The sequence below is a fragment of the Talpa europaea genome, assembly GCF_964194135.1.
Source record: "Talpa europaea genome assembly, chromosome: 3".
Taxonomy (NCBI): domain Eukaryota; kingdom Metazoa; phylum Chordata; class Mammalia; order Eulipotyphla; family Talpidae; genus Talpa; species Talpa europaea.
The window spans coordinates 1,538,175-1,552,728 of NC_140069.1; positions in this window are offsets into that span (position 1 = coordinate 1,538,175).

Consider the following 14,554-nt stretch of genomic DNA (forward strand, 5'->3'; position numbering starts at 1 on the left):
TGTTTAAGAAATTTTTGCGGTATCTTAGGTCACAAAGGTTTTCTCCCCCCCCCCCCCCCCCCTTAGGAGTATTACAGTTCTGGGTTTTGCACTGAGATCTATTCATTGTGAGATGGTCTTTGTTCTGGTGTAGAACGTGGCCCATGTTACTTACAGGACTCTCCGGTCGTCTCTTCCAGAGATTGTTTTTGCTTCAGTCATCTGGGCTCACTTTAAACCAAGTCCAGAGCCTGAGAGTCTTTGGACCTTCCAGAACTGTGATGTTGTCAGGGGAGGTACCTGTTCCCCGCTCCCCTAAGAATGAGTGGAGCTGAGCGTCTGGAAGGCAGATGGGTAAAGGTTCTTGTTCCTGTGCCCGACATGCACCTGGTGCCGCTGGGAGGAAGACGTGGAAGCAGCCGCGCGGAAGAGAGACCTGTGGAGACACTTGCCAGAGACGCGGGTGTGAGGCCGAGCATGTCAGCGTGAGCCTGGTGAGGTGTTTCTCTGGGCCTGCTTCACGACCCCTTCCCTGTGGTTCCTGCCAGAAGGTGCCTTGGCCTTGTGACAGGCTTTTGGGCCTCGGTGGCCCCACTTGGGGCCAACCCTGTTTGGCTGGGTGTGTACCCACAAGGGAATGGGTAACTTTGGGTGCTTCGTTGGGAAACTCTCCTGATGGACTTTTTTCTTCTCTCCATGCACAGTAATTCTGTTGAAGATCTTCTACACAAAGAGTGCTTGTCTATGTGGCGTGTGGCAGGACCCCTTCAGAGCATGCAGAGGGTCCTTGGGTACCCTTTGCTCATGCACTATGTCCCTGAGAGCTGGATCCCTCTGAATTGTGTAGTCCGGGAGCCCCGAGGATTGAGGTTAGACGCTTTGGGGACCCTGCCTGTTTCCCTGTACTGCTGGGAAAAGAGCAGTTGGAAATTTCAAACCAGCAAGTGGCTCCAGGGCAAAGGTAGTTTCTGCCTGGTTAGCTGCTCTGCTTCCTGGTTTCACTTTAATTTGCCTTGATATTTCCTTATTATCTTGTCAGTTTCTGGTTGCTTTTATGACTTTTAAAGTGTTCTGTCCATCTTCTTTTAATCTTTTATAGGGGGAGGGTGGGACGAACAGCCAAGGAAAGTTCTCTCTTGTTTCCCTTGGCTCCTAGGGTCTGTACCTGGGCCCGCTGTCTCCTGCGTAGCACTGGCCACACGTGGCCGCCCGAGTCAACATTAAGTGAGATTAAAGCTCTGTCCTGCAGAGACACCAGCCCTGCCTCATGCGCTCCGCTGGGGCAGATGCGCCGCGCCTCCTGGCAGCGCCCTGGTGACAGTGCTGGCTGCACGGAGCCACCTCGGACTTGCAGTGGGCGTGGGTCTGCCAGAGGCCACTGATGCAGGCTGCTGACCATTTGACTTCCTCTGGACTCTGTCCCCAGCCTGGCGACCTCTGAGCCCGCAGCGGGCTGACTGTGAGGCCCTCCTGGGTGGTGCGGGCTCCACCCTGAGCGCGGTGTGTCTTCCAAATAGCTGCCGATCCTGTGGGGAATCGGGTCCGTGTCCTGAGGGGTCTGTCTGTTAACCAGCACCAAGTGCTTGGGGCTGGCGGGAGGTCTGTACTGCCCAGTCCCCTGGCACCAGGAGGAGCAGGGACGAGTGGGGAGAGTGAGGCTCAGGGACACCTCCAGGTGCTGTGTGGTCCATGGGTGCGTCCTCGGCTGGCATCCTCTGCTCTGCGCTGGGCAGTGGGGCAGTTTGCAGCCTGTTGCCATCACGGACACTGCTTCGCACGCCTCCTGCCTGGATGTGTGTGGTCCACGCCCCCGGGAGTGAGGCTGGGTTCTGGGCCGGCTGCTCTCTAGCCGCTGCCAGGCTACACTCACCGGCCCCATGCCCCGGGTCCTCCAGCGTCCATCCTTGCCAGTGGCTCTTCAGTCTTGCCGTCCTGGTGAGGGCCCCATCTGCGGCTTTGCAGCGTTTCCCTTGTTCCGCATGACACCGCACCCGGGTACTGGCCTCCTCTGTCTGCTGTAAGGGGCTGTGGATCTTTGGTCTGATTTTTCTCTCAGTATTTTCTAGCTGGAAGCCGGGCTGTCTGTGGATTCAAGTCCTCTGTTACTATGTCTGCTGACTGTTGTCTTCCAGTTTGTGGTGTGTCTTTTTTGCTTTTGAGGTGTCATGGAACTTAATTTCGTTATCAATGTTTTCAGTCTTTTCCTCTGATTTAGTGGCTTTTTGTCCTATTTGAGGGATCTTTCTTTACCCAAGGGCTAAATGCATTTTTTTTAAAGTGATTTTTTTTTATTTATACAAGCACTGGGTACAGTCAGAAGCGCGGGAGGGTGAGAGGATTCATCAGAGCCAGAGCGGGGAGCAGAACAGGCAGAAGGACCGAGGTACACTGCTGAGGGGAGCAGCGGCCGGCAGGAGGGGTCTGCGCACCCTCCTCCGGTGGCCGGGGAGCAGCTGGGGATCGAACTGGCGCCGCAGAGGCTGTGGGCAGGTTCGCAACCCAGTGCTCAACCACTGCGCCACCGGGGAGGTCCAAATGCATTTTTTTAAAGATTTATTTATACAAAAGCTGGGGTACAGGCCAGAGGCACAGGAGGGTGAGAGAATTCACCAGAGACGGGGCGGGGGGGTGGACAGAACAGGCAGAAGGACCGAAATACACTGCTGAGGGTAGCAGTGTGCGCGACAGGAGAGTCTGCTGTGCCATGTGGGAATCTCCCTGGCCGGCCAGGAATCGAACCCGCGCTGCAGAGGCTGCGGACAGCTTCACAGCACTTCGCTCAACCCGCTGTGCCACCAGGGAGGCCCCCAAGGGCTAAATTTTGACATGAGGTATTACTCAGTTCATGAAGCATTTATTGTTCCATTGAGTAAACATGTTTAATGGTTAGATCTGGAGGGACCTAGCGCGTCAGACCCCCACGGGCCGTCTTGCCCCCGATGTGCCACCAGTCGTGTGTGACTTATGGCAGTTCATTGGGTCCACATTTGGGAAACCCCGCCCGGTGCCTGGTGGGAAGGATGGGAGGCCACTGTGCACAGTGGTGCTGCCCCTGCAGGTGCTTTTGTGCCCAGGATGAGCAAACCTTGTCTGCTGCTGGCCACACAGAGACCCTGCAGGTCTGGCAGACAATAAAATGGTGAAAGGCATTCCTAGCCCTTGAGCCCCACACAGCCTGGCTGTAGGCTTGTGTGTCATCCCCTGTGGGCCTGGTTGGCTCCAGGGAGGTTCATTGGTTGAGAGCAGGAAGGCAGTCCTGGCATGGAAACCTGCTCCCCCACTTCAGGACCCTTCCCACTCCCCATCCCAGCCGGAGTCTGCAGCCCAGGGTGCCCACCAGTGGGTGGGGAGAAGAGGAGATGACTTTGGTATCACAGGCAGGAGCAAAGCACTTGGTACGAGATTCTGATGCGGGCAGTACCGGCAGGAGGGGGCTGGGCGGAGTTGCGGGGATTGGCGCGGGTGACCTCCAGCGTGCGCCCAGGAGCCTGGACCACTGTTGGCGGTCAGGCCTCCTGGCGCGTGGTGACAGTGACTGAAGGGCAGCCTGTAACCTTTCTTTTTCTTTTAAAAGATTTATTTATTTATTTATACAAGCACCCGTATAGTCAGAAGCGGGGGAGGGTGAGAGAATTCATCAGAGCCAGAGCAGGGAGCAGAACAGGCAGAAGGACCGAGGAACACTGCTGAGGGGAGCAGCGGGCAGTAGAAGAGGTCTGCGCGCCATGTGGGACCCTCACCAGTGGCCGGGGGTCGAACCGGCGCTGCAGAGGCTGCGGGCAGCTTCGCAGCCCAGCGCTCAACTGCTGTGCCACCAGGGGAGGCCCCAGCCTGTAACCTTTCATGAGCTAGCACGTCATCCAAACAGAGGGAGAGACCTTAAACGTGAGCTTGACCCGAAGTCTGTTTCTGCATCCGTCTGCAGGCTCTGGCCAGGTAAATGAAGCGGCCAGCCGAAATGGGGGCCCAGAGTACCTCCAGGGTGGCGCCCACATCCCTCCTTGGTGACGAGTCCATAAAACTCACTTTGCTTTTTCATGGTAGCTTTGAGGAAGAATCCTGAACACCACGATAAGCAGAGTTGTGTGTGAGTGTGAGCTCTTGTCCCCTGGGAAGAGGCTTCTGGAGCTTGGGTCCATCACATCATCAGCAGGGAGCCCACCCCCAAGGGCACACATCTGGGGCTCTGCGGAGGGTTGTGTGGTGAGGAAAGGTGTCCAGAAAACAGAAATTCTCTTTTGACGGTAACAACAGCCCGCACTGCCAGGTAAAATGCTCTCTCTCGGAGCTTGAAAACGTGGGCCAGCAATTAAAATGTTTTCTGTGCCTCCCTTCGCCCTCCAAGAGAGGAAACAAGATGCATTTTTGGTCTGGGCTGGCCAGGTGTTGGGGGCTCTCTGCCTGGTGGGGATGTTTGCAGTGCGCGCTGCGGTCCCTACTATCGGAGCACAGTGGGCTTTGGCAGGCTGCGTGCCGCCAGGCTTGTCTTAACAGTCACCTGGCTAGAGACATGACAGGCGTCACTCTAGCAGGCTTGGCCACCGCCACGAGCTAGGGTAGTTTCCCCTGTTGGCTTGGCAGTGTCTGACTAGTGAGTTGTAAATAGGCTTGGTGTGGTGAGTGCTGGGGTGAACAGATGCAGGAGAAGCAGGACAGCTGGTGAGCCCTTGTTGAAATTGGAGCATCGGCAGATTAATCTGGTGTTCTGGGGTCTGAAACGGATTGGCTGGTGTTTGACATCAGCATATTATGTGTTATTTGGGAATTACAGGCTGCAGGTGGTGGTGATCCCTGTGGAGATTTGGTGTCCGCCCTACAATGGCGGATAGAAGAGGGGCGAGGTTGGAAGTGGGTTTATCTCTGAGTTGCTCCCCGTTGAAATTGTGACCAGCATTAAAGGCCAAGTGTTGTGGATGTGAATTCAGAGATGCAGGGAATGGGGGTTCATTGCCCTGAGAGATGCTAGGAATGGGGGTTAAGTGCAGGTATAGAAATTAAAAGTGAAAACCTACATCACCCTCTAGATTTCAGGTGGCGGATAATTGTGATTCCAGTGTTGGCAGAATGTTTGGAATCTACTTGGCTGAAGTCATGACAAAGTTCAGGTGGCAATTTTGCTTTCTCTTTGGAAAAAACATAGCCTAAGGAAATCATAGCCTAAGGAATTGAGTTGCCAGAACAGGCAGCGGGCGGCTGGGTGACCTGCACACGGTCTGCACGTGACGTGATTTCGGGCAGCTCGTGGCTGGTCGTTGTTTGGTGAAGAGCTGTCTGACTTTCCTGGGTCTGTGAGCCTGCCCTTTCAGCCAATTTATGGCCCCCTCCCCGCCCCCAGCTTTTCCACTGGGGTTTTCTCCCCTTTACTTTGACTGCATTAGGTAACTGAACTTTTGAGGTGGGTCAAAACTTCGGGATCCTCTCACTTTAGAAATGGGAAGTAACCCAGACAGGACAGATGACTGGTGGTGATTGGGAGAGCTTGCAGGATTTAGCTGACTTGACTCCTCCCACAGTGGCAGTCCTTGTAGTAGGTGAGAAGGTTGTGAAGACAACTTACACAACGCAGGTTTCCTGTTTACTGGTAGAGAGGAGATCAAAACAAGTGACATTATTGACAAATTGGTGTAAGAAGGGGACGTCATTGATTCTGTTGCCCAAACTTCCCAAGTAACTTGTGGTTTCCACATTATCTGGATATTTGAAAAATGACAAGCAGGACTTATGTATTTGTATTTTCAAAGTTGTGCTAGTTCTTACCACCCATAGGTCCATCAGACGCACAGGGTTTTCATGGGGTGCTCTTGAGTGTCTCCCAGGTGGCAGACTGTGCCGGGAGACGGGGAGTCACTGGGAAGGGTCATGGTTGCTGCCACGAAGCTTTTAGGTGACCAGGTGGTTCTGAAAGTAGTGCTTCTAGAACTCACCAAGGTGAGTGTTAAAAATGCAAACGCCAGCAACCACACCTCAGCATTGTTGAAGAGCCCCTCCTGCTGTGGGGTTCAGTCCCTGCCTTCTGAACTTGCTCTCCCGTGTGCTGAGACACACTGCTCCGGTGCTGGGCAAAGTAGGTTGCGAACTATCAAGACCTGCAGCTCCCTGGGCCCCTAAGACCTCAAGACTCGTTGACTGGCTGGGAGGACTCTCAGGATGCCGGCAAGCTGTTGAAGTCATGGTCGCAGCTTGCTGCCGTGGAAGGTGTAGATGGAAACCCTCAGGAGGCCGGGCCCACGAGAAGCCAGTGGCTTCCCGGGGTCCTTCCCACAGTTGTGCCTCCTGCTCTGAGCAGTGGTGCGTAGAGATTTCTCCCAGCATTGAGCCTTGTCAGCCAGGAAGCTCGTCTCTGCCAGGGTGTCCGGGGTATTAACTGAGGGATTCGCACGCAGCACTACCAGCCCATGTGGTAGTCTCCAGCTCCTGCGGAGGCCCAAGGCTCTCCGCTAAATCAGTGTGAGCAGAGGCTCTCTGGCATACCCAAGGCCCCGGGCTAGACAAAGACTTCTCAAGCAGGAGGTCCTGAAGGCCTCGGGTTACCTCCCAGGAGCTGGGCTAGGGCCAAACCTTTCTTTGGGCCAGGTTAATGCTTTACTGCATCAAATCTAAAAAAGCAAACCTTTATTTCTGTCATAAGTAGGGAATTCAAGAAATTACAGTTTTAGGTAGAAGTTGTGTTGCACCTACATGGTATAATTTACCACAAAACTGAAAAATCAGCAGTCTCTGTGAGAGGAGGGCGCCAGGCGCATCACCCGGGGCCTGCGCTGGTGTTTTCACTGGGGCTTGAGTGAGGATCAGGAGTCTTGCTGGGAGCAGCTCATTTTTAGAATCGGAAATTTAAAATATTTTGGCAGGTTGTAATAAAGTGCCAGAATCAATAAGGTAGCGCCTGTGGAGAATAATGTAAGAGCGCAGACTTCCGTTCACGGGACATCTGAGGAAGTCGAAGGCAGGTGAAATGTCTTGACTGTACCTTTGCGCAGCGAACCTGGGAGTGGGTGACTGGAACAGAGTTGGCGAGCTTGCCGCAGGGCAGAAAAGGCCAGTATTTTAGGTCTTAGGAGTAACAGGCAAAATCAAAGCTGTTCCGTAAGTGTTTCCGTAGCAAGAGGTACGAAGCTCTGAAAAATTTTCTTTGACAGAATAAAAGTAATGAAAATGCCTATTTCCCAGTGCAGGTCTAAGGGGAGAGTGAGTTCTGTTTTAGGGGAGGAGGGGGTGACACTCTCAGGCGGCGGCGGCAGGGCCGTTCCGGAGCCTCTTCTCTGTCACCTGAAGCCTGCGGGGGTTCCCTCGTTTCATCTTTGGAAACATCTTCGGGCCGGCGCGCCCTCAGATCCCGAGCTCCGTCCGGGGCTGCGTCGTTTTAACTGAGCGTTTTCATTACTTGCAAGTCACTTACAGAATTTCACTAGATCCTTCTTTACATTTGCCTTTTCGCCTGTCATTACTCTGCAGATGGGTCGTTCCCAGTCGGTGGTTGGACAGAAGCGCCCAGCTGTGCGCTTTGGGGGATCGTGAGAGATATCAGTTCTCATGTACTTGCGTTGAGGTTCGAAACCACTGCTGAAACTGTAGTTGGCGCTCAGAAAATATATCTGGTGCAAATGTGTGGGGGGTGGAAATCCCACTTCATGCTTTAGCTTTGACACGTGGCAAGCATGTGGAGACGCTCGCCGCTGCCTGTGGCCTGACGCGGGCGGGGAAAGGGTGCGGCGGCGGCGGCAGGAGCCCCGTCACTGCTGTGCCTTGGACTAGGGTCACTCCGTGGGGAGACACGCTGCCTCGACCGCTGCTCCATGCTCGAGAGCAGCCGTAACTGAAGGGCGGGAATTAGAAAACATTCCAGTCTTGACTCTTTGAGGTCAGAAGTCACAAGAGCATTGACCTTGCACCCCTGAGCCGCTGTGCACTGGGGTAAGTCAGGGTGTTGTCCCTAAGGTTGCTGTTGAGGCTGCGGGCCCAGAACACACGATGGCAGGACTCGGTGCCTTCCACCACACACCAGCCAAGGACGCCCAAAGTGTTCCATACCCGGCCCCGTCTTAAGCTTTGTGGATGTGTGCAGCTCACCTTCTTCTGCTCCCCATGTGTTTTTACTCTCATCGGCAAATGCCCCGCCAGGCCATGTTATGTCCATGTTTTCTTTTTCTTTCTTCTTTTTTTTTTTAATAGAGGCATGTTTTTATTTATTTGTTTGTTTTGTTTATACATGCACTGGGTACAGTCAGAAGCGCGGGAGGGTGAGAGAATTCACCAGAGCCAGAGCGGGGAGCAGAGCAGGCAGAAGGACCGAAGGACACTGCTGAGGGGAGCAGCGGGCAGCAGGAGAGGTCTGCGCGCCATGTGGGACCCTCCTCCGGTGGCCGGGGAGCAGCCGGGGATCGAACCGGCGCCGCCGAGGCCGTGGGCAGCTTCGCAACCCAGCGCTCAACCGCTGCGCCACCGGGGAGGCCCTGTCCATGTTTTCTTGAGGTTTTAGACAGCAGTCTCCCCTGCAGTCACATGCAGACTGCTGTTAGAAGCACAGGTCTCCTGGCTGAGCAGCCGGTGGTGACCCAGGTGACGCGCCGGCTCTGCAGTGGACCGGGAGAAGCACTCAGAACCGCCTCTTTGCTTCTTGCTGACCACTGATGTCCTGATGTCCTCAGCCTTGTGAGCAGCTGCTCTTGCTGGAAACCGCCTGTCTTGACAGGTCCATTGTTTTTCACCACGGTTCTTGGGCCTCGCACGTGGTCTGACGGGCTCCTTGTCACCAAGTGAGCTGAGCCGAGAAGTGGCTGTGGCCTCAGAGGTCTTGAGGCAGCCCCCTGCCCTGAGCGTGGGCCCCCAGCAGCCAGGGTGAAAGAAAGCAGGGAGGCCAGGGTCTGTGGTGGTGGGCGCTCAAGTCAGGATGGGCTTGACAGATGGGCTCAGGGCCAAGGGCGCAGTCTTTGGCGTGTTTTGCAAGAACAGCTAGCGAGTTGGGATGGGGAGTGCGAGGAAGGATGGCATCTGTGGGTCGGTCAGGCCTCGGTAGCTGGCAGGAGGGGTTGTCATAAGAAGAAAATCAAACGGATTTGTAGGGAGAACCAGCAGCTTTGAGATGTCGGACTCTTCTTTCAGTTCTCTTTGGTGAGGCGTCTTCTCTCAGGGATCTAGAACCTGGTACCAGCGTAGATTGTGGCTGTCAGAATACTACACATTTTTTAAATACAGGAATTAGGGCCTCTGCAGTTGGTCGGGCTAGCAGGTTGAAGGTCACACAAGCAGCTGGAACAGTGTGTTCTTCCCAGGAGCGCGCCTGGCATCGGCAGTTATCTGGGCGGTGGGAGCCAGCGACTGATCTTGGTGGGTGAAGCAGGCGCTCTTGGGGTCTCCTGCAGGAGCTCCTGGGAATTCTCGGTAGAAGGCACCGTAGGTCTTAGCTGCGCCAGAATCGGTGAATTCTCTTTCTCCCTGCATACGCCTGCAGCCTTGCCGCTGCCACCCCTGCTACCAGGGAAGAATGTTCTTCGCAGTCTTGCTCCAGCACCTCTTAGTGGCCAGCCTGAGCCATCGCAGGAAGGGGCTTTTGGACGCGTAGTGCTGGCTCCCGGTCTGGGATGCACAGGAGCCCATGGAAGGTGTGGCTGTGATGCGGCTGACAGCAGCAGCCAGGCAGTGGTCTGAGGGGAGATTGGCATTTTAAAGCTCTAGCACATCGATGGCGGCGGCATGCCCTGAGCATGAGGGGAGGAGAAAGGCGGGCCTTGGAGAGGACTCTGGTGTGGGGGGAGCGGGGAGGCCAGAAATTGACACCCTGTGTCACGAGAAGGGGAGTGGGGTTGTAGGCCCAAGTTCTCACCCTTGGCTGGGGCAGTTTGGAGGCCAGTGGTCATTTCGGGTAGAGAAGCTTCCATGGAGTGGAATCCATGGGGCAAGCCAGTGGGTTCCAAGAGGTGAATGGGGAAGAGGCGTGTCTGTGTAGCGGTGCTTTGGGTAAGCTTGTGTGCAGGCCTGTCTGTCAGCAGCTGCTTTACTGCCTTTGTGGGCTAGTTTTTAGCACCTGGCTTGGCATGGTTGGGTGTCTTCCCTTCCTGGGGATCGAAGCTTTCCCGCCTCTGCTGTGCCAGACAGCCAAGAGTGTGTTGTCCACGTTAAGGATTGGTGTTGGGAGATTTGGTGACATTTAACCTGGTCTGGTGGCCCTATGGATGCCAGGCTTCTTTCCAGCCTGCCTGCTTCCATTTACCTTTACCTTCCAGAGGCGTCAGATGGTGCCGCAGGCCTCCGCCTGGATTTCCTGGTGGCTTTCTCGGGGAGAGCAGGTGGGAATGGGCTTACTCCTCCGTCCCTAGACCTGGGCCCCTTCACTTTGCAAAGTGCTTCCTACCCACGCGGTGGTATCCAGCTCCAGCCGGGCTGTTGATGCCCGATGACAGCGCCTCCGTCAGCTGCCCCCAGACCCTCAGGAGGGGCTCCTGCTGGTGACTTCTTGACTCGGGTTCTCAGGTCCTTCTGCTGGTGGCTCAGCTGGCCAGAAGGACCTTGGGCACGCAGGAGTAGCCTTGGTTGTTTTGGGTATGGTGGAAGCAGTTGCCTTGGCTTGAATGGAGTGAGTGTGTCTATGAATTTGTATAGAATAGTGTGTCTTTAACATTGTAAAGCCTTTTACACCCTACACAATGGAATTTCTGGGACATATTTGCAGTGCAGAGTAGAACAGTGGTCGGGAACCTGGGTTTTGGACAACTCTTGCTTTGAATCTCAGCTCTGATCCCTGTTCCCTGTATGATGTTGACCAGATTACTAAGCCCCAAATCTGTTTCCTCACCTGCTCAGTCCTGATTATAACTGTTAAAGATGTGACCTAACGTTGTTTTTCGTACATGATTAGTGGTATTAATAATTAGAAATCAATCCTGTGTTCCTCCCATCAGCTCTGAGTACAGGTCTTAGCAGTCGTCACTCTGTTGTGGGAATTTAAAGGCTCATCTTGGTTACTACCTGGCTGGGTGAACCAGCTTGTCTGAGAATTAGAAAGTGGCTTGCAGTCATCATTTCCTCTGCATACATACTAGAACGTGTATTGTTCATACCACTGTTTTCTAAATTTCAGTGACTTTACTTCTTCTTTTCCCTTAATGTGTTCATTTAGTCAGGGGTTCGGCCCAGCTGGCTGCAAGCCAGGCACCGGGCTCCAGGGATGAATGCAGCCCAGTGTCCCCACCTCCGAGCCACGCCACAGACGAGCGATGGAATATTTTTGGCTAGAAAATTATTTTGAAGCATAAAGAAGCTTTTGTTTGCCCGATGATTTTCATCATCATATTCACATTCTTTATATATTTTTGGCTTTTCAGAAAGCTACTCCTGACCTGTGTTTTCTCAGAATATAGGTGATAGCTTGCTGAGCGCAGGCACAGCTGGTAGACGGAGCTTCGAGGCACTTCGAGGGCAGGCACCCCATGTGAAGCCTTCATGTATTTCCGACACAGGGGCCTCCACAAACAACCTAAGACACTGGGACGTTGCAGGCGAAGACAGCGTGCTGTGTTAGCACCACACAGACCATTTCTTCTTCAGGGGCTCAGCCTAGTTGCCAGCCAGATAGCCGGTGCTAGTCGCTCAGGAGCATGTCCACAGCGCTTCTGCCGGCCTGGGGGATGCCGCTGCTTTTCTCTGTTTTAACCATAGTGTTACCTGGGTGGTTGGGAAGCCAGAGAGCAGATTGCCGTGAGGGTGCAGAGCCGGCCCGCGGTGGAAGCACCGTGACCTTGGGAAGTTCCCTAACACTTGGCTTCCTCCTGTGGAAATGGGAACAGCAGCCGTAACCGTGAGGACTGAGGCCTGAGGTGCTCGTGCTGGTAGGACACTCAGGGTGGGGGACCCCTCCAGGCGGCCCTGTGTGACCACCTGACAGCGGAGATTTCGGTCCAGGGGGCAGCGAGGAGGTGGTGCAGCTTCCGGGCGGGAAGGCGCGTGGAGCCAGCCATGGTGAGAGCATGGGAGAGGAGGCGCTGCTCCTATGGCAGAAGTGCAGGTTAGACGGGGGGTGGGTGCAGAGCGGCCCACGCCTCTGCTTAACAGCTCTCTGGAAACCCACCCTGCGTGCATGTTCGTCTCCGAGAGTCCTCAGAGCTGAGGCTGTGTGGCGCCATATGGCGGGCCAACCTCGGTTTTTCTTTATCCTCCCAGAGCAAAGTATTCTACGCATTTAAGGTATATACATTGGGAGATACCTATTTCCTACCGTGTTTGGGCTTGTTCAGCCTTTTATGCTTTTAGTTCATCAGTTTCATAGTTAGAATGCTTAGATGCATGTTCTTAGTAAAGACAGAGGAAGTCATGGGGTAAGGAAGGTGCTGGAACGCACCATGGATTAAGTTGCCCACTGCTGACTGGACAAACAGGCAGTAGACCTGGTGTTGATAAAATAGTGTTGCTACTTGCTTGAAGTCTCCTTAAAATACAGAATAAAGCAAGAAGCGATTGTGAGGCCCCGGCGGCCAGTGTCTGTATCCGGATGCTGTTCCTTGAGGAGTTGGCGCGTCGATCCATGTTTATCGATGTGTGCAGGTGCCAGGTGCACACACCGGGCAGACCTGGGAGTAACTGGGGTGTCTGGCCTTCTCCCTGAGTGAGGAGAGGAAAGTAGTTTCCAGGAGAAGGGCAGGGTGTCCCTAAGTGGGTGGGCACTTCTAACAGAAAAGAGGCAAAACAGTCAGGGGCTTTTGAGGAACAAGTGCTAACACACCTGCTGGAGCAGCCAACTGGCGCCTGTTGGATTTTCACTTGCTGTGATTGAATAGTGCTCAAGTGACGGGTCTGGTGGGTGGGCCTGAGGCTGCAGAGCTAAGAGAGGCCGTCACTGTCCCAGGAGTCTTGCTGCTTGGGTGGAGAGAGAGACTGAGATCAAGCCGGATTCGATACCCGTGCCAGTTGGTGTGTTAAACAGGAGGGCATGCCACAAGGGCCCTCTGGGGCCGGCTTATGTCCATGTTCACTGCTGGCTATGCGGTCCCCAGCATGGTGCAAGCTTACGTCAGCCTGTGAATCCCCGGCAAAGCTGGAGTGCTGTGGGAGGGCAGAAGCCAAGTGACGGCCTGGAGCCTGGAGAGAGGGGCCGGCACCCACAGGTGTGCCTGCATGTCAGCCAGGGAGGAGCCGCTGGGGACTGGCAGACTGCACAGAGGTGTGGAAGGAGGAATGGGTGGGCCTGTAAACTGGAAACTGTGATTTTGCATAGGAGACGGCGGTTGAGAGATGTTAGGCTGGAGGTAGACTGGCTTCACACAGGAACTTGAATTTGCTCCTCCTCAAAGGTAAGAATGCCCAAGTGCTAGAAGCAGGGCGGGGGAGGGGGTGCACACCCTGTCTCACACAATGATCGCTGCTGAAGAAGGGTGCCAGGCCTCTGGTTCCACACCTCTTGTGCCGGCTGGACTCCAACTGCAGTTTTGTGACCCACTGGCGAGCGTTCTCATCTTCTGGGGAAGTGATGATATAGGATAATACTTGTTTTCTCAGCAGTGAAAAATTGTGTAAACTCTGTTAGGGCAGGCAGGGTCTCTGTGGAATTCTAGCTCCTTGGAAGAATGCTAGGCGTGCAGAGGAGAGCCTCAGTGTAGGCATAACAGGGAAACCTGTGCTTTGCATGCACTGCTGTGGCAGGCTTTACTTGGGGTCTGAAAAGGGGTCATGAGGTGAGAGACGGTCCCAGGGAGCAAGCTCCTTGATGGGGGCGCACCTGTAACAGATGGCAGGTGCCCACGTGGGTCTTGGTGGGAGGAGGCCCTGGAAGACTTTCTGGTTACCCTTGACCCAAGTTTTGAAAAGTGGCTAGAGTAAGCCGAGTGGGGTGAAGAGCCTTCTAGGCAGGAGGATGAGCCTACACCACGGCTTGGATGCACTAAGGGCAGTGACAGGTCATTGTGCTCTGGCCGTAGGGATGGAATGGGGAAGTGGTGGGAAATGAAACGGGAAGTTAGTGGTTTGGTTTTGCTTTCTCCTTCTCTTCCTCGCTCCCACTTTGTCTTTCCCTCCCCACTTTTGATGGGCAGCTGGTTCCTCTCTGCTCTTCTTCCCTGTCCTCCCCCCCATTCCAGCTGGCATGGGAAGGTGTTGGTGAGCAGGCGTCACGAGAGGCAGGCCGGTAACAGGCTTAGAAGGTGCCTTGTAAAGCGCCGGGTAAATGTCTGCAGAGTGGGGGCACAGCTGGGTGCTAGAACCCCTAACATCTGAACCTAGTGGCAGCAAATTGGTGACTTCTAAGCAGTGGACGAGACTGGATTTAGGGAATGGCCTCTGGGTTGCTATGGAAGTTGGATGACGAGGCTGGCGCCCACTGGGGGATCTGCAGTACTGCCACTTGAACTGCGTGCGTCCTTGGCGGCGGGGCTGGAACAGAAGGGTGGATTCCAGAATTACCACAGAGGTCTTGGGTGTGAGACGTCAGTGAGGCCGGAGAGCTGAGGATAAGAGCTGGACTGGGTGTCTTGGTTGCAGGTGTGATTTCTGGGGCCAGGTTTACCTGAATTTGACCCTTAGCTTGGCTAGACCTGGGGACCCCGGAGGCCCCTTCTGAATCTGACTTGCCTGGAATGTGTAACCAGAATAA